Genomic DNA, 20,014 nt, shown 5'->3' on the forward strand with positions numbered 1-20,014 from the left:
TCTGATGTATCATAGCACAGACTGTGGAGCCGAGTCGACGACTCTGGAAATCCAAAGAGCTGGCATATCTGGATGGCATGTAGGGTGACATCCTCTCTCTCGAAGCGGAACCTCATCCACTGATGATCTGAGTCAATCCATACTATAGCATAAAATACTCTGACCCACTCCTCAATGTATCTGCCACTCACTGTCAGAAGTGAAAGAAGTCCTGGCAGATAAGAGAGATGCACCTCTGAATTGGCACCGGTTGCGAGTAGAAAAGCAGGTAGATCCAATAGTCGATGCGCTCGCAGGGTGATATGTGCTAACAACTGTGCCCGTAAGAAGGACTCCTGAGTCCTGGTACTGAATAGAGCTGCCGCTGCGGGGTGCCTCTGAGCCGGCAACCAGGACTCCATGGGTACGTGTCTGAACTGACGTACCCAGGCTGCAATGGCACGTGAAGGTAAGCAGTCGAGGATCAGCAGCAAGGGGTCACACCTTAGTCTCGTCTCGCTCCCTGAAGCGAGGCGGTGGAATGGGCGGAGCGGAAATGGGAGCGAGAGGTGGAACAGTGGAAGCTGGAGTGGTGGAGGTTGTGGGTATGGCGGAAGTGGTGGATGACTCTGGAGCGATGGGAGGTGGAGTAGAAGCTGTGGCAGAGGGGGTGGAGGGAGCAGAAGAGCGAGGCCGAGATGCGAGGCGACGAACTCTATAGGCAATCTGGTCTGAGGAAATCTGCAACTGGCCACCGCTACTTCTTTTGGCCTTCCTGCTGCTCTAGGTACACTGTCTTGCCCTTGACCTGCCTGAAGGGGCGAGGAGGGTCCTCGTCGTCTCCTCCCCCTAGCGCTGAGACATTCTTCGTCTGCACCATCCTGACCTGAGTGCTGCATAGGAGAGTGAAAAGCTAAGCACAAGTAGATAGCAGCTGATAAGATTAGTAATGAAAGAATGGCTACCTGGAAACCATACGAGAAAGAGAGAATCCAGGCAGGACAAGAGACAGGCACACAGGTAGGCGAGATCACTGAAATGACAGAAGAGGTGAGCACGTATTAGTCACATAGTCATAAGTATATGAAATGTGAATAAATACATACACAGAGAGTTATGACACAGAAACAGAGTAATCTAGAGAAACAGAGGTCAAACGACGCGAGAATGACGTTTGAACGAGGAATTGTGCCATAGGAAGTTTGAAATTCGAAATGGGGCATGAAATGACTTGGAATTGAGCCGATACTTCATGAGTAAGTATATATGAGTGAATATGAGTGAAGTGTGCGCTTGGTTTAAAGTTTGGTGAAGAAAGTGAAGTTGTGGCACTCGGCTCAGAGTCAATAGCTACAAATGGGAATCTGTGGTAAAACGGTGTCTGGGATATCAGATTGGCGTGAAATTTGACAAATATGTTACTTTAGGTGTCATGAAGGTGCTGGAAAAATCTGGGGTTGATTTGAGCAAATTTGAGTGGTTTGGGCATTTCACCGAACATGCGACGTGCGAGGGTTTGGGTTTTGAGTGAAATGACTATTTGGGGTTTAAATCCTCCAAAAAAAGATGGACACCTACAGAGGATGCAAGAAACACACAGGCACACATAGATGTACTTGGATTCACAGATTGTACAGGAATTGAATTTGTGCACAAGAGGTGGGAGGTTGAGCTCACTACACAGAGAAACAGAGAGGGGGAAAAGCAGTAGGAGAGCTCACCAGATGGGAGATGAGGAGGCCGAGCAGGAGTAGAAGGACTTCACTGGAGCAGCTGGAGCTCGTCGGTGGCGAGGCAGTGGAAGGGGAGATCGCCAGGCACCAGAGAGCACAGACAGACAAAGGGCCGCGGGTTGAAAAGAAGAGCCTAGGCGCTGCTCGGGCGAGGAAGAATTTTTTAAAAAAACTGGTTATGGGCACACCAGACAGTCTACAGTGTCTGTCCGATGCACACCAGAAAACGCATAGTAGCTGTTCGGTGAACCACCGGACAACGCAGTGGAGAAGGGGATCTATGCGCGCCTAGCCAAGTGTGGAGAGGATAACTGCTGAAAGCATATAAGTAGTAAGCCCACCCCAAGATGAGTGCTCTCTCCTCCGACTTCCCTAGAGCCTCCGGTAGCACAGCCGAGACAACGACGGGTTCTCCACCCATACGGGGATGGAGCGACAGAAGTATGGAAATAGGATAAGGTAGCGGCGAGACGAGCCGTTTAAATAGGTGTCAAGTGGAAGTGCAGTGATGTATGCAGCTGAGGCATCCTAACGAACGAACGATTTGAACCTTGTTCCTACACGACCTGATCAAATCGATCAGGCACTTGCCATCTATCTTCATTGTTCAACTCTTTGATGAAAAGAAAAGATGAAAAAACCAAAAAAAAGCTCTGCCCTTCCATCTCTTGGATAAATAGAGAGGGAGGGCAGAGTCCTTTGGTGTCCCTTCCAGTTAAGAATTGGGACTTCACAATTACTAGCCAATATTTCTCTCATGCCTTTTCTCGTTCATGGTTCGATATTCTGGTGTCCTAGGCGTAGAGGAACCACACCAATCCATCCCGAATTTGGTGGTTAAACTCTACTGCGGTGACGATACTGTAGGGGAGGTCCTGCGGCAAAATAGCTCGATGCCAGAATGATAAAAAGCTTAACACCTCTTATTTGACTTTTTCACTATTTTGAAATACGAAAAAGATCCAAATCCAAAACGCAAAGGTCGTCTTATTCAAAACCTCAATCATCCCCTCTCTCCCACTTCACACCTCAAAACGCACTGTTCTTATAGAGAGAAAGGCGCTTTCCCATCTTCTTAACCCGAAATGAAATGGCTGAGGAGGAGAAGGTTCCTTTTGGGGGGTATCCCCGGGAAGAGATCCAGTGGAGACGGGGTGGGCCTGTAGCTCAGAGGATTAGAGCACGTGGCTACGAACCACGGTGTCGGGGGTTCGAATCCCTCCTCGCCCACAGCCTTCCAAAGGGGGAAGGACCTTTACTTTCTCCCTGAGGGTAGGAAAATCATGATCGGAATAGCGGACGTAAAGCTATTGAACTTGGGTATGCTCTTTCCTTTTGTCGAAGTGGAATCGTAGAACAGAATGTGATACGATGAGACAGAATGCAATAGAAACAAGGATAGCGAACGGGTTACCTACTCCTAAGGGTCAAAGCAAGCCTTTTAATTCAATTCTTTATTCTTACATTAAAGAATGAATCAAATCTCCCCAAGTAGGATTCGAACCTACGACCAGTCAGTTAACAGCCGACCGCTCTACCACTGAGCTACTGAGGAACAAGGGGAGATTCGACCTCCTAGAGTTCAACTCCCGCTCTCAACCCGTGAACAATATGAGTCCGAAGCTTCTTTCGTAACTCCCAGAATTTCTTCGTAGTGGCTCCGTTCCATGCCTCATTTCATAGGGAAGCCCAAAGTGGCTCTATTTCATTCTATTTCACTTCTTAGCACTTCCTATCATTTAATATCCATTCCTTTGGTCTTATTGACATAAGAGATGTCATTTATAGTCTATCTCTTTCTATATATGGAAAGTCAAGAAATTCTCATCGAAACATCGAGAAATTGTGCATATAGAAAACTCTAAAGAAAGAAAAAAGGAGACCCATGCCATGATTTTCAAATCTTTTCTACTTAAGTAGTCTAAAGTAGTCTAAGTTTCTCGATGAGGATAATTAATTCGGTCGTTGTGGTCGGACTCTATTATGGATTTCTGACCACATTCTCCATAGGTCCCTCTTAGATCTTCTTTCTCCAATCTTGGGTTAGGGAAGAAGGAGATATTCGCGACTACTGGCGGTTTCATTATGGGGCAGCTCATGATCTTCATATCGATCTATTATCCACCTCTGCATCTATTCTTTCTTAGCTAAACGGGTGGAAGATCCATCCAATTTGGTTATATCATGGACTCGAAAAACGGATCTGAATGTGACTGAAATGCACGATCTTCACAGGTATCACTTTTCACGATACCTAAACCTAAAAGGTGGAATAGCGATTTTCGAACCATTTCCTATAAGAGAATGGTTTCCATTACTTTGAGAAATGGATTCTATATCAAACTATAGCTATTGCATTAAAGAAGAAAAGAAACTAATAGAAGTCGAAGACGCGGAATGGTAGTGAATAGAGAAAAAGATTCTTCTGATTTTCTTGTTCCTGAAAATATTCGATCCATCTCCTAGACGCCGTAGAGAATTGAGAATTTTCATGTCTTTCAATTCTCGTACTCGTAATTGGAAAGTTACGGAAGGAGATCCATCATTTTGCAATGAAAACAACATAAAAAACTCTGGACAATTTCGAAATCAGACCAAGCGTCTTAATACATATGCAAAAAAATTCATTATTGGCCCACCATTGATTACAAGATTTAGCTTTTATGAATCGCTATTGGTTTGATACGAATAATGGCAGTCGTTTCAGTATGTTAAGGATACAGATGTATCCACAATTCATTTAGAGTTACTTAATAGCCTATTTCTTATACTATATCTCTATCCCGTGAAATTCTCGAGCCCAAAGATGGATGCATATGCTGTGTTTCATTTTGCTAAATGATATCAATTAAATGGTATATCAATTCTATAAATTGGATATAGCAATAAATAAATCAGCAAAATTCTTTTATTTTAGATAGAAGAAATGTTTCTTCTATCTAAAATAAAAGAATGTACCCTTCTATCCAAATCCAATTTGCATCGATAAAATAAATCCAAATTCCAGATTCCAGCAGTAGATGAATAATTGCAAATTTTTGTGTGTACGAGATTAGAATAACTTAAAAATAACTGACATAATTTTTTATTTTTCCTGATCAGAAAAATACATGAAAAAGAAAGGAGGTAGAAAAATTTGTTGATTTATGGTTAAAGAAGAAAAACAAGAAAACAGGGGTTCTGTTGAATTTCAAGTATTCAGTTTCACCAATAAGATACGGAGACTTGCTTCACATTTAGAATTACACAAAAAAGATTTTTCATCGGAAAGAGGTCTACGAAGACTTTTGGGAAAACGTCAACGTTTGCTGGCTTATTTGGCAAAGAAAAATAGAGTACGTTATAAGAAATTAATAAGTCAGTTGGATATTCGGGAGAAGTAATTTAATCGTTCTCATTTTTTCTTATTTTATTAGTAGTCTTATAGTAGTCTTAGATTTTGCATTTTGATGAGCCTCGTTTTGAGGAATTCATGGAATAATCCATTTTCATGGAATAAAGAATAAGAACAAGGATATGAGTCTATCGCTTAAAAGAAAAGATCTCATGATAGGCAATATGGGCCCTCAACACCCATCAATGCATGGTGTTCTTCGACTGATTGTTACTCTCGATGGTGAAGATGTTATTGATTGCGAACCCATATTAGGGTATTTACACAGAGGAATGGAAAAAATCACGGAAAACAGAAGTATTATACAATACTTGCCTTATGTAACACGATGGGATTATTTAGCTACTATGTTTACAGAAGCAATAACGGTAAATGCACCAGAATTCTTAGAGAATATTCAAATACCCAAAAGAGCCAGCTATATTAGAGTAATTATGTTAGAATTGAGCCGTATAGCTTCTCATTTGTTATGGCTTGGACCTTTTATGGCGGATCTCGGGGCACAGACTCCCTTTTTCTACATTTTTAGAGAGAGAGAATTGATATATGATCTATTTGAAGCTGCTACAGGTATGCGAATGATGCATAATTACTTTCGCATCGGAGGAGTCGCTGCCGATCTCCCTTATGGATGGATGGATAAATGTTTAGATTTCTGTGATTATTTTTTACAAGGAGTTGTTGAATATCAAGAACTTATTACACAGAATCCCATTTTTTTAGAACGAGTTGAAGGAGTCGGTTTTATTAGCGGAGAAGAAGCTGTAAATTGGGGCTTATCGGGACCAATGTTACGAGCTTCTGGAATACAATGGGATCTTCGTAAAATTGATCCTTATGAGTCTTACAATCAATTCGATTGGAAAGTCCAATGGCAAAAAGAAGGAGATTCGTTAGCTCGCTATTTAGTACGAGTCGGTGAAATGAGGGAATCCATAAAAATTATTCAACAGGCTGTAGAGAAAATTCCTGGAGGACCTTATGAGAATTTAGAAGCCCGACGCTTTAAGAAAGCAAAGAATCCCGAATGGAATGATTTTGAATATCGATTTCTTGGTAAAAAACCTTCGCCCAATTTTGAATTATCAAAGCAAGAGCTTTATGTAAGAGTAGAAGCTCCAAAAGGCGAATTAGGAATTTATCTGGTAGGAGATGATAGTCTTTTCCCCTGGAGATGGAAAATTCGTCCACCGGGTTTTATTAATTTGCAAATTCTTCCTCAGCTAGTTAAAAAAATGAAATTGGCTGATATCATGACAATATTAGGTAGTATAGATATCATTATGGGGGAAGTTGATCGTTGAAATGATAATAGATAGGGTAGAGGTAGAAACTATCAATTCTTTTTCGAAATCGGAATTATTTAAAGAAATCTACGGACTTATATGGATTCTACCCATTTTTGCCCTCCTACTGGGAATCACAATAGAAGTACTCGTAATTGTGTGGTTAGAAAGAGAAATATCCGCATCGATACAACAACGTATTGGTCCTGAATATGCTGGCCCCCTGGGACTGCTTCAAGCTATAGCAGATGGAACTAAACTACTTTTAAAAGAGGATATCCTCCCATCCCGAGGAGATATTCCTTTATTTAGCATTGGTCCCTCTATAGCAGTCATATCCATTTTATTAAGTTTTTTAGTTATCCCTTTAGGATATCGTTTTGTTTTAGCTGATCTTAGTATTGGTGTTTTTTTATGGATTGCGATTTCAAGTATTGCTCCTATTGGTCTTCTCATGGCAGGATATAGCTCAAATAATAAATATTCTTTTTCAGGCGGTCTACGAGCGGCTGCTCAATCTATTAGTTATGAAATACCATTAACTTTTTGTGTACTAGCAATATCTCTACGTGTGATTCGTTAAAATAGGATCTTTTTCCTCTAAAATACATTGAATGCTTATCTTCCTTTGCTTATTCTGTATTCGCGTTGGTAAGTTAAACTCGATAGCTATATGAGTGAAACAAAACAGCTTATTAATTTGTAGTAAAAGTAAAAAATCTCATTTCCTACGTACAAGAAAAAAGTTCAAGTAAACATAAGCAGTGTAAACTCTTTACCCCAAGGTTGAGATTGTTTGATTAGTCATCATATCTTGAAGCGGGCAAGAATAAAGGATTCGCGATATGGAATTCCATTACTAGAATATTTTGAGTTATTACTATAATTTAAACTTATAACCATAAGGCAATCCATCAAAAGTTAGTGAGGGATTAGGAACACTAAAGTACATACAGGATTAGTAATGAGAGAATCTAAATCATTAGACATTTTTCCTCATAAAAGGAATCATAATAAGGACTTGAAATTGGTGGAAATGATCAAGCAGTACTTTCTTCAGATTCCGGTCTAGAGTATGTTCCCATTCACTTGTTAAGGAAATGGCTATCAAGAACGAATTAACCCTTTATTCTTTTTTTAAGTATACCCCTCCCGGGGAAAGAAGAGTAGGACAAAAGATATGGAATACAATACAAAAAAGGATCTTTATTTATTCTTTCCTTCCTTTATCCCTATTCATACAGAATTCCTCATGAACTAATGCCAAATTCTTTCCATTTATTAATTGTTATAACGAGTGATTTATTCCAATATTAAGTTATTACTGAACAAAGCAAAATTATATTATATAAAGGATGAGATCAATTCGGAAGCGCTTTTTTGTTATTCTAGCAGACGTAATTGCTTTGGTCTAATTTTGGGCTTTCCAATCAATTTTATCTTATCTAATTCTATCTATGCCCAGAGGATGATACCGAAACGAAACAATCCTTTCCTTTTTTCTGATCATAGAGGAGCCGTATGAAGCTAAGGTTTCATGTACGGTTTTGGAATAGCGGTGGGAACTGTGATGTTATCATCGACTATGATTATCTAATAGTTCAAGTACAGTTGATATAGTTGAAGCACAGTCCAAATATGGTTTTTTGGATGGAATCTTTGGCGTCAGCCTATAGGTTTTCTAGTTTTTCTAATTTCTTCTTTGGCAGAATGTGAAAGATTACCCTTTGATTTACCAGAAGCAGAAGAAGAATTAGTAGCAGGTTATCAAACCGAATATTCTGGTATTAAATATGGTTTATTTTATCTTGTTTCTTACCTAAATTTATTAGTTTCCTCTTTATTTGTAACTGTTCTATACTTAGGCGGGTGGAATTTCTCTATTCCCTATATATCCTTTTTTGGATTTTTCCAAATGAATAAAATAATTGGAATTTTGGAAATGGTAATAGGTATCTTTATTACATTAACTAAAGCTTATTTATTTCTCTTCATTTCTATCACAATAAGATGGACTTTACCCAGGATGAGAATGGATCAGTTATTAAATCTTGGATGGAAATTTCTTTTACCTATTTCTCTGGGCAATCTCTTATTAACAACTTCTTCCCAACTAGTTTCACTATAAATAAGAATACAATAACAGTAAGAATATTTTCAACAAAAAAGTTCTCTCAAACAAGAGAAAGAAACATACCTTTTTCATATATAGATTTAGAATATGTTCCCTATGCTAACTGGGTTCATTAGTTATGGTCAACAAACAATACGCGCCGCAAGATACATTGGTCAAAGTTTCATAATTACCTTATCCCACACAAATCGTTTACCTATAACGATTCACTACCCTTATGAAAAATCAATTACATCGGAGCGTTTCCGGGGGCGAATACACTTTGAATTTGATAAATGCATTGCTTGTGAAGTATGTGTTCGCGTATGCCCGATAGATCTACCCCTTGTGGATTGGAGATTTGAAAAGGATATTAAAAGAAAACAATTGCTTAATTATAGTATTGATTTTGGAGTTTGTATATTTTGCGGTAACTGTGTTGAATACTGTCCCACAAATTGTTTATCAATGACTGAAGAATATGAACTTTCTACTTATGATCGTCATGAATTGAATTACAATCAAATTGCTTTGAGTCGGTTACCAATCTCCATAATGGGAGATTACACAATTCAAACAATTAGGAATTCGCCTCAAAGTAAAATAGACGAAGAAAAATCTTGGAATTCAAGAACGATTACAGATTACTAGGTATTAGGATTTTTTTATTAGAAAAATCCATTTTTACTAACTCTAACGAAAAAAGAATAACTACTGCTTAACAACTTATATGTATATACAAAAAAATATCCTAATACCTTTTTCCTTCCTTGAATCTTTTAGTTTTAGTCAGTTCATGAAAAATTTTATACTAGAAATTTCTTCTTATCCATAATGGATTTACCTGGACCAATACATGAGATTCTTGTGCTATTTGGGGGATTTGGTCTTCTACTAGGAGGTCTAGGAGTAGTATTACTTACCAACCCAATTTATTCTGCCTTTTCGCTAGGATTAGTTCTTGTTTGTATATCCTTATTCTATTTTTTATTAAATTCCTACTTTGTAGCTGTCGCACAACTTCTTATTTATGTGGGAGCCATAAATGTCTTGATCATATTTGCTGTAATGTTTGTAAACGGCTCAGAGTGGTCTAAAGATAAGAATTATTGGACTATTGGAGATGGGTTTACTTTACTCCTTTGTATAACTATTCCTTTTTCACTAATGACTACTATCCCAGATACGTCGTGGTATGGAATTCTTTGGACTACAAGATCAAACCAAATAGTAGAACAGGGTCTCATAAATAACGTTCAACAAATTGGGATTCATTTAGCAACCGATTTTTATCTTCCGTTTGAACTCATTTCCCTAATTCTTCTAGTTTCTTTAATAGGTGCAATTACTATGGCTCGACAATAAGAAATACTTAGAATGAGTCAAAATTCTTAGAATTTCAAATATAAAATAAATAACTAAAGAATCACAATTTTGATTTAGTAAAACCCATCTACTGCCAATACAACAAATACCTTCTTTTCTCTTTTGTTGCGTAATTGTTCTATTCTAATTAATTGAATCGGTTCAATTCTTGTCCTCATATTGAAATGAATCGAGATTGATAAGGAGTTAGTTAATGATGTTTGAGCATGTACTTTTTTTGAGTGTCTATTTATTTTCGATTGGTATCTATGGATTGATCACAAGCCGAAACATGGTTAGAGCTCTAATATGTCTTGAACTTATACTGAATTCAATTAATCTAAATCTCGTAACATTTTCTGATCTATTTGATAGTCGCCAATTAAAAGGAGACATTTTCGCAATTTTTGTTATAGCCCTTGCGGCTGCTGAAGCAGCTATTGGACTATCCATTCTTTCTTCCATCCATCGTAACAGGAAATCAACTCGTATCAATCAATCCAATTTTTTGAATAATTAGACATAGAATCCCCTAAACAAAGGGGCATATATAATAATAAGAAACATTAAGATGAATAGAAATCTAATCTTATTTTCTTATTAGTGTTTAATAATATCCTTTTTTTGAGTAGGTTATTTCAGAGTATTGTTTTTTACTTATTGAATATTGCATTTTTGCAATTCATTGATATTGCAATTTGAATATTGCAATAATTTATATTGAAAAGATGATAGCCAATTTATTGGCTAATTCGAATTAGTATGTAGAATTCGTATAATTATAACTGTTGAAGCCTTAAATTCAAGTCTCTTGGCTCTTTTCACGCTTTCTCACAAACAGATTACGAAATATATTGCATTATTTGTTAAAGTTTGGATAAACCATTGCTTCGTCTGGTGTCTACAATACATCTAATTTATATAGTACTAATTTTATTTTTACCAGATCGAAAATTTTTATGTTGAAAAGGAAAATTTAGAGATCCAATGTCACATTCTGTAAAAATTTATGATACATGTATAGGATGCACTCAATGTGTACGAGCTTGCCCAACAGATGTATTAGAAATGATACCTTGGGATGGATGTAAAGCCAAGCAAATTGCTTCCGCGCCGAGAACCGAAGATTGTGTGGGTTGTAAGAGATGCGAATCCGCCTGTCCAACGGATTTTTTAAGTGTCCGCATTTATTTAGGGCCTGAAACAACCCGCAGCATGGCTCTATCTTATTGATACGTTACAAAAAACTCCACTTGAATCGTCTGATTCCTCTTTACCGAAGAAGCCTGTGCTCGAAATAATCGAGCATGGGCTTTTCTGGTCAAAACGTATCTTGTCTTTATTACTTTATCATGAGTTATTTTCCTTGGTTAACAATACTTGTTGTTTTGCCGATATTTGCAGGTTCATTAATTTTATTTTTACCTCATAAAGGAAATAAAATCGTTAGGTGGTATACTATAGCTATTTGTTTATTAGAATTCCTTCTATGACTTATGCATTCTGTTATCATTTCCAATTGGAGGATCCTTTAATCCAATTAAAGGAGGATTCTAAATGGATAGATGTTTTCGATTTCCACTGGAGATTGGGAATCGATGGACTTTCATTAGGATCTATTTTATTGACAGGATTTATCACTACTTTAGCTACTTTAGCGGCTTGGCCGGTTACTCGGAATTCGCAATTATTCTATTTCCTGATGCTAGCAATGTATAGCGGTCAAATATGATTATTTTCTTCACGAGACCTTTTACTTTTTTTATCATGTGGGAGTTAGAATTAATTCCTGTTTACTTACTTTTATCCATGTGGGGGGGAAAGAGGCGTTTGTATTCAGCTACCAAGTTTATTTTGTATACTGCAGGCGGTTCCATTTTTTTCTTAATTGGAGTTCTGGGTATGGGATTATATGGTTCCAATGAACCCGGATTAGATTTAGAAAGATTGATTAATCAATCATACCCTACAACATTGGAAATACTACTGTATTTTGGCTTCCTTATTGCTTATGCTGTCAAATTGCCGATTATACCTTTACATACGTGGTTACCAGATACCCATGGGGAAGCGCATTATAGTACATGTATGCTTTTAGCCGGAATTCTATTAAAGATGGGAGCATACGGATTGATTCGGGTCAATATGGAATTGTTACCGCATGCTCATTATCTATTTTCCCCTTGGTTGGTAATAATAGGAGCGGTGCAAATAATCTATGTAGCTTCAACTTCTCTTGGTCAACGAAATTTCAAAAAAAGAATAGCCTACTCCTCCGTATCTCACATGGGTTTCATAATTATAGGAATTGGTTCCATAACCAACATTGGACTAAATGGAGCTATTTTACAAATATTATCTCATGGATTTATCGGTGCTACACTTTTTTTCTTGGCGGGAACGGCTTGTGATAGAATGCGTCTTGTTTATCTCGAAGAACTGGGGGGAATATCTATCCCAATGCCAAAAATTTTTACCATGTTTAGTAGCTTTTCAATGGCTTCTCTTGCCTTGCCGGGAATGAGCGGTTTTGTTGCAGAATTAGTAGTATTTTTTGGACTAATTACTAGTCCTAAATTTATGTTAATGCCAAAAATGCTAATTACTTTTGTAATGGCAATAGGAATGATATTAACTCCTATTTATTTATTATCTATGTTACGCCAGATGTTCTATGGATACAAGCTATTTCATGTTCCAAACAAAAATTTTGTAGATTCTGGACCACGAGAACTCTTTCTTTTAATCTGTATCTTTTTACCAGTAATAGGAATTGGTATTTATCCAGATTTGGTTCTCTCGCTATCCGTTGATAGGGTAGAGGTTCTATTATCCAATTATTATACTAAATAGGATTTTCTTTTTTTAACCAGTCCGCTCTATATTCCAGAGTGGAAAAATAAAAAATTCAGAAAAAAGTAAAAAAGTCTAATTAGATCTATCTCGAATTTTTGAGAACCCCTTGAACGTCTTTTCAAAGGGTTCTCAAATCAAACTAAAAAGGAAAAAAACCGAAGGTTTTATGTTATGTAATTATTTAGATGGTAATGTAAATGAACCGTAACTATGTAAACCTATTCCTAACAGATTGATACCAAAATAGCAGATCCAAATTATAAGAAATCCTATCGAAGCTACAAGTGCGGAATTCGTACCCTTCCAATTTGGATTTTTTCTACTATGTAAATATATTGCAAATATGGTCCAGGTAATAAATGCCCAAGTTTCCTTAGGATCCCAATTCCAATAGGATCCCCATGCCTCATTAGCCCATACTGCTCCACAAAGAATACCCACGGTTAAAAGAGTAAACCCTAGACTAATGACACAATAACTCCAAGAATCCAAACGCTCAGTTAATTGATATTTGTAATAATTTGGAAATACGGGAAAAGAGGTGTTTTTTTAAAGCACTTCTTTTTGCATATAAATATTCAATCTCACTAAAGAAAAATGTTTTAAGAAAAACATTTTTCTTTAGTGAAAAGAAATCGAAATTCTTTCGAAATCTAATGATTAGAAGAGCGGCGGATAATAAGGATCCACACAAAAGAGTTGCATAGCTTAGTAACATCATACTGACATGTATCATTAACCACTGAGATTGTAGAGCAGGTACTAGTATTGTGGATTGATGCATTTCAGTTAAAAGACCCGACGTGGCAAAGCCTTGCGTTAAAATAGTACTTGGCGTAGTTATTGTGCTTAAATCATTTTTCGAGTTCTGTATCTTAGGAATAGTATGAAGAATATACAGAGTCCATGAAAGGAAGATCAATGACTCATATAAATTACTTAATGGAAAATGTCCCGAAGAAACCCAACGAGAGACTAAAAATCCTGTTATAGAGAAAAAAGTAGCTATCATTCCTTTTTCTGACGAATCACGTAATCCCCTAAGTTCACGAACTAATAAGGTTATCAAATGAATCGTAATCACAATTGAAATGGTTGAGAAAGAGATATGAGTTAGTATATGTTCTAAAGTTGCAAATAGCATAACGATAAGGTCCCATTACAAAATTGGAAATTTTGAATTGAATCCATTTTCTAATTTATTGTATTCTTTTTCGAGAATGCCGCCACTCGGATTCGAACCGAGATGCTTGAGCACTGCTTCCTAAGAGCAGCGTGTCTACCAATTTCACCATGGCGGCTAATTTTAAATAATAGTTAACTTAAAAGAATAATAGTTATTTTATCGTGAATCGTCGAGACTGGGAGAAGCCATAGAATTTAGGAACATTAGAAGTTCATCATTATAAGTTCATCATTAACTACAATGAAATGCATTTTGTATTTTAGAAAAATTGATAGAATGAAAGCCTTTACACTCTTATTAATATGATGTACCAGTCCTAAACCCATTTATATGGGAATTTTGGATAAGATTAGGTGGAGGTTGTAAGTCCTATTGCAAGAATAGTCTACTTTTTATAATAGAATCCTCGTTTTTATGAGAATTCTATTATAAAAAAAGTTCTTTGATAGGAAAAGAATACTGAGGACACAATATACCAAAAACTTTTGTTCTATATAATGATAATGGAGGGATTCGTTCTAAGAATATTGTACCGAGGAATTCGACACATAAAAGTACATTTATTAATTAATCCGAATTATTCATTCATATTAAATAATTGGAATTTCTTTTGGATAGTTCAATTCAGATTATTTCAAAATCTTATTATTTGTTTGCTTGTTGCCCAGAAAAACCTTTTGGTTTTGGATGCTCGTTGCCCCTAGAAAATGATCTTGATTTTGCTAAAGAATAAGATTGTACTATGGAAAAATAAGTCTTTTTTTCCAAAGATTTTTACGAATACGCTTTTTTGACATCGAAGTACGTTTTTTTGGAACTGCCATTCAAAAAGGGAATTACTTTTTTCTAGTTGTATGTGAAAGACATCTATTGCCACAAATCAATCCTTCTTTCTGTTTTTCTTAGTATTTATACTTAGATACTGAAAGATACTGAAAGATACTTAAATTCTAAATTCTTCTTTAGTTCATTTTGTCTAATGTGGATAAGACAAGAGTTTTTTAAGATTTTCTATTTAAATCAATTTCTATATCAAATATACTCCATATATAAATATATGGTATGGGGGATAAGCCCTCATATAAGAGGGGGAGATAAAAAGAAGGTAAAATTCAATTCAAATAGTTAATTAAGTTCAGAAGGCTATTCCATAATTGAATTCCAATAAAAAAAAATACTTAGTCTCTTAAACAAGACATTCTAAAACTTAGAGAATTCTAGTCATTAGGATTTCCTTTTATATGAAATAAGCAATATTCGAGAATTTCCTATAAATATAGGTTTTCTTTGGAATTCAATCAATCAATTACGAAACAAGAGAGCTCTTTTATTTTAACAAAAAGAAATACAAAAATGATTAGAAAGTAAAATTATTCAATCTTTTTTTGTATTTTAATAAATATTTTTTTACTAATAACTAGATACCGAAATTCTTTGATTCACTTTTTGAATTTAAGTAACTAAACCCATTCTAAATTTTGGAATATTTTAATGAGAGAAATTAGAAAAATTCATAATTCCAGTATTTTTTATTTTTCTTATTTTGTTTTTTTAATTCCTTTAGAAAGAGATAAGAATAGGTTTGGTGAATCGGAAACAATTTTATTTTATAGAAAAATTGAACTATAAATTTAAACTAAAAATTGCTATTTCTTTTCTTATGGAACATACATATCAATATGCCTGGGTAATTCCTCTTCTCCCACTTCCAGTTATTATGTCAATGGGATTTGGACTTTTTCTTATTCCTACAGCAACAAAAAATCTTCGTAGGATATGGGCTTTTCCTAGTATTTTACTCTTAAGTATAGCTATGGTATTCTCACTTCACCTGTCTATTCAACAAATAAATGGAAGTTCTATCTATCAATATCTATGGTCTTGGACCATCAATAATGATTTTTCCTTAGAATTTGGATACTTGGTCGACCCCCTTACGTCTATTATGTTAATACTAATTACTACTGTAGGAATCTTAGTTCTTATTTATAGTGACGATTATATGTCTCACGATGAAGGATATTTGAGATTTTTTGTTTATATAAGTTTTTTTAATACTTCCATGTTAGGATTGGTTACTAGTTCCAATTTGATACAAATTTATTTTTTTTGGGAACTTGTCGGAATGTGTTCCTATTTATTGATAGGCTTTTGGTTTACGCGGCCAATTGCAGCGAGTGCTTGTCAAAAAGCTTTTGTAACTAATCGTGTAGGGGATTTTGGTCTGTTATTAGGAATTTTAGGTTTTTTTTTGGATAACGGGTAGTTTGGAGTTTCGGGATTTGTTCAAAATAGCTAATAACTGGATTCCTAATAATGGGATTAATTCCTTACTTACTACTTTGTGTGCTTTTTTATTATTCCTTGGTGCAGTTGCAAAATCTGCACAATTTCCTCTTCACGTATGGTTACCTGATGCTATGGAAGGACCCACTCCTATTTCGGCTCTTATACACGCAGCAACTATGGTTGCTGCGGGGATTTTTCTTCTAGCTAGACTTCTTCCTCTTTTCATATCCCTACCCTGGATAATGAGTTTCATTTCTTTAATAGGTACAATAACACTCTTCTTAGGAGCCACTTTAGCTCTTGCTCAGAGAGATATTAAAAGAAGCTTAGCCTATTCTACAATGTCTCAATTGGGTTATATGATGTTAGCTCTAGGTATAGGTTCTTATCAAGCTGCTTTATTCCATTTGATCACTCATGCTTATTCGAAAGCTTTATTGTTCTTAGGATCCGGATCCGTTATTCATTCAATGGAACCTCTTGTTGGATATTCACCAGATAAAAGTCAGATAATGGTTCTTATGGGTGGTTTAAGAAAATACGTTCCAATTACAAGAACTACTTTTTTATGTGGTACACTTTCTCTTTGTGGTATTCCACCTCTTGCTTGCTTCTGGTCCAAAGATGAAATCCTTAGTAATAGTTGGTTGTATTCACCCTTTTTTGGAATAATAGCCTCTTTTACTGCAGGATTAACTGCATTTTATATGTTTCGGATATATTTACTTACTTTTGATGGGTATTTGCGTGTTCATTTTCAAAATTACAGTAGTACTAAAGAAGGTTCGTTGTATTCAATATCCTTATGGGGAAAAAGTATATCCAAAGGAGTCAATAGGGATTTTGTTTTATCAACAATGAAGAGTGGAGTTTCTTTTTTTTCACAAAATATACCAAAAATTCCTGCTAATACAAGAAATAAGATAGGATCCTTTAGTACTCCCTTTGGGGCTAAAAATACTTTTGTCTATCCTCATGAAACGGGAAATACTATGCTATTTCCTCTTCTTATATTACTACTTTTTACTTTGTTCATTGGGTCCATAGGAATCCATTTTGATAATGGAGTAAAAGATAATAGAATATTGGAGTTAACCATATTATCAAAGTGGCTAACTCCTTCAATAAACTTGTTCCAGGAAAATTCTAATTCTTCCATAAATTCATATGAATTTCTCACTAATGCAATTTCTTCTATAAGTTTAGCAATTTTTGGTCTATTCATAGCATATATCTTTTATGGATCTGCTTATTCTTTTTTTCAGAATTTGAATTTTCAAAATTCCCTTGTAAAAAAGAATCCAAAAAAGAGCTTTTTGGATGAAGTAAAAAAAAGATATACAGCTGGTCATATAATCGTGGTTATATAGATTTTTTCTATACTAGGGTTTTTATCCTAGGTATAAGAAGATTAGCCGAACTAACTCATTTTTTTGATAAAGGTGTCATTGATGGAATTACCAATGGAGTAGGTCTTGCTGGTTTTTGTATAGGAGAAGAAATCAAATATGTAGGGGGAGGGCGAATATCGTCTTATCTATTCTTTTTTTTATGTTATGTATCCTTGTTCTTATTCTTTATTCCATGAAAATGGATTATTCCATGAATTCCTCAAAAACGAGGCTCATCAAAATGCAAAATCTAAGACTACTATAAGACTACTAATAAAATAAGAAAAAAATGAGAACGATTAAATTACTTCTCCCGAATATCCAACTGACTTATTAATTTCTTATAACGTACTCTATTTTTCTTTGCCAAATAAGCCAGCAAACGTTGACGTTTTCCCAAAAGTCTTCGTAGACCTCTTTCCGTTGAAAAATCTTTTTTGTGTAATTCTAAATGTGAAGCAAGTCTCTGTATCTTATTGGTGAAACTGAATACTTGAAATTCAACAGAACCCCTGTTTTCTTGTTTTTCTTCTTTAACCATAAATCAACAAATTTTTCTACCTCCTTTCTTTTTCATGTATTTTTCTGATCAGGAAAAATAAAAAATTATGTCAGTTATTTTTAAGTTATTCTAATCTCGTACACACAAAAATTTGCAATTATTCATCTACTGCTGGAATCTGGAATTTGGATTTATTTTATCGATGCAAATTGGATTTGGATAGAAGGGTACATTCTTTTATTTTAGATAGAAGAAACATTTCTTCTATCTAAAATAAAGAATTTTGCTGATTTATTTATTGCTATATCCAATTTATAGAATTGATATACCATTTAATTGATATCATTTAGCAAAATGAAACACAGCATATGCATCCATCTTTGGGCTCGAGAATTTCACGGGATAGAGATATAGTATAAGAAATAGGCTATTAAGTAACTCTAAATGAATTGTGGATACATCTGTATCCTTAACATACTGAAACGACTGCCATTATTCGTATCAAACCAATAGCGATTCATAAAAGCTAAATCTTGTAATCAATGGTGGGCCAATAATGAATTTTTTTGCATATGTATTAAGACGCTTGGTCTGATTTCGAAATTGTCCAGAGTTTTTATGTTGTTTTCATTGCAAAATGATGGATCTCCTTCCGTAACTTTCCAATTACGAGTACGAGAATTGAAAGACATGAAAATTCTCAATTCTCTACGGCGTCTAGGAGATGGATCGAATATTTTCAGGAACAAGAAAATCAGAAGAATCTTTTTCTCTATTCACTACCATTCCGCGTCTTCGACTTCTATTAGTTTCTTTTCTTCTTTAATGCAATAGCTATAGTTTGATATAGAATCCATTTCTCAAAGTAATGGAAACCATTCTCTTATAGGAAATGGTTCGAAAATCGCTATTCCACCTTTTAGGTTTAGGTATCGTGAAAAGTGATACCTGTGAAGATCGTGCATTTCAGTCACATTCAGATCCGTTTTTCGAGTCCATGATATAACCAAATTGGATGGATCTTCCACCCGTTTAGCTAAGAAAGAATAGATGCAGAGGTGGATAATAGATTGATATGAAGATCATGAGCTGCCCCATAATGAAACCGCCAGTAGTCGCGAATATCTCCTTCTTCCCTAACCCAAGATTGGAGAAAGAAGATCTAAGAGGGACCTATGGAGAATGTGGTCAGAAATCCATAATAGAGTCCGACCACAACGACCGAATTAATTATCCTCATCGAGAAACTTAGACTACTTTAGACTACTTAAGTAGAAAAGATTTGAAAATCATGGCATGGGTCTCCTTTTTTTCTTTCTTTAGAGTTTTCTATATGCACAATTTCTCGATGTTTCGATGAGAATTTCTTGACTTTCCATATATAGAAAGAGATAGACTATAAATGACATCTCTTATGTCAATAAGACCAAAGGAATGGATATTAAATGATAGGAAGTGCTAAGAAGTGAAATAGAATGAAATAGAGCCACTTTGGGCTTCCCTATGAAATGAGGCATGGAACGGAGCCACTACGAAGAAATTCCGGGAGTTACGAAAGAAGCTTCGGACTCATATTGTTCACGGGGTTGAGAGCGGGAGTTGAACTCTAGGAGGTCGAATCTCCCCTTGTTCCTCAGTAGCTCAGTGGTAGAGGCGGTCGGCTGTTAACTGACTGGTCGTAGGTTCGAATCCTACTTGGGGAGATTTGATTCATTCTTTAATGTAAGAATAAAGAATTGAATTAAAAGGCTTGCTTTGACCCTTAGGAGTAGGTAACCCGTTCGCTATCCTTGTTCTATTGCATTCTGTCTCATCGTATCACATTCTGTTCTACGATTCCACTTCGACAAAAGGAAAGAGCATACCCAAGTTCAATAGCTTTACGTCCGCTATTCCGATCATGATTTTCCTACCCTCAGG

The 20,014-nt window shown here is 35.7% G+C and overlaps 3 non-coding genes across 3 annotated transcripts; 1 reads left to right on the forward strand and 2 right to left on the reverse strand.

Moving 5' to 3' along the window:
- Positions 1-2,864: 2,864 nt before the first annotated feature.
- Positions 2,865-2,942, forward strand: TRNAR-ACG (transfer RNA arginine (anticodon ACG)). The gene has a single exon. It is a non-coding gene; the product is annotated as a tRNA-Arg (tRNA).
- Positions 2,943-3,195: 253 nt separating this feature from the next.
- Positions 3,196-3,267, reverse strand: TRNAN-GUU (transfer RNA asparagine (anticodon GUU)). The gene has a single exon. It is a non-coding gene; the product is annotated as a tRNA-Asn (tRNA).
- Positions 3,268-13,947: 10,680 nt separating this feature from the next.
- TRNAL-UAG (transfer RNA leucine (anticodon UAG)) lies at positions 13,948-14,027 on the reverse strand. Its single transcript has one exon. It is a non-coding gene; the product is annotated as a tRNA-Leu (tRNA).
- Between the last annotated feature and the right edge of the window lie 5,987 nt (positions 14,028-20,014).

This window comes from Zea mays, chromosome 2, assembly GCF_902167145.1.
Source record: "Zea mays cultivar B73 chromosome 2, Zm-B73-REFERENCE-NAM-5.0, whole genome shotgun sequence".
Lineage (NCBI taxonomy): Eukaryota > Viridiplantae > Streptophyta > Magnoliopsida > Poales > Poaceae > Zea > Zea mays.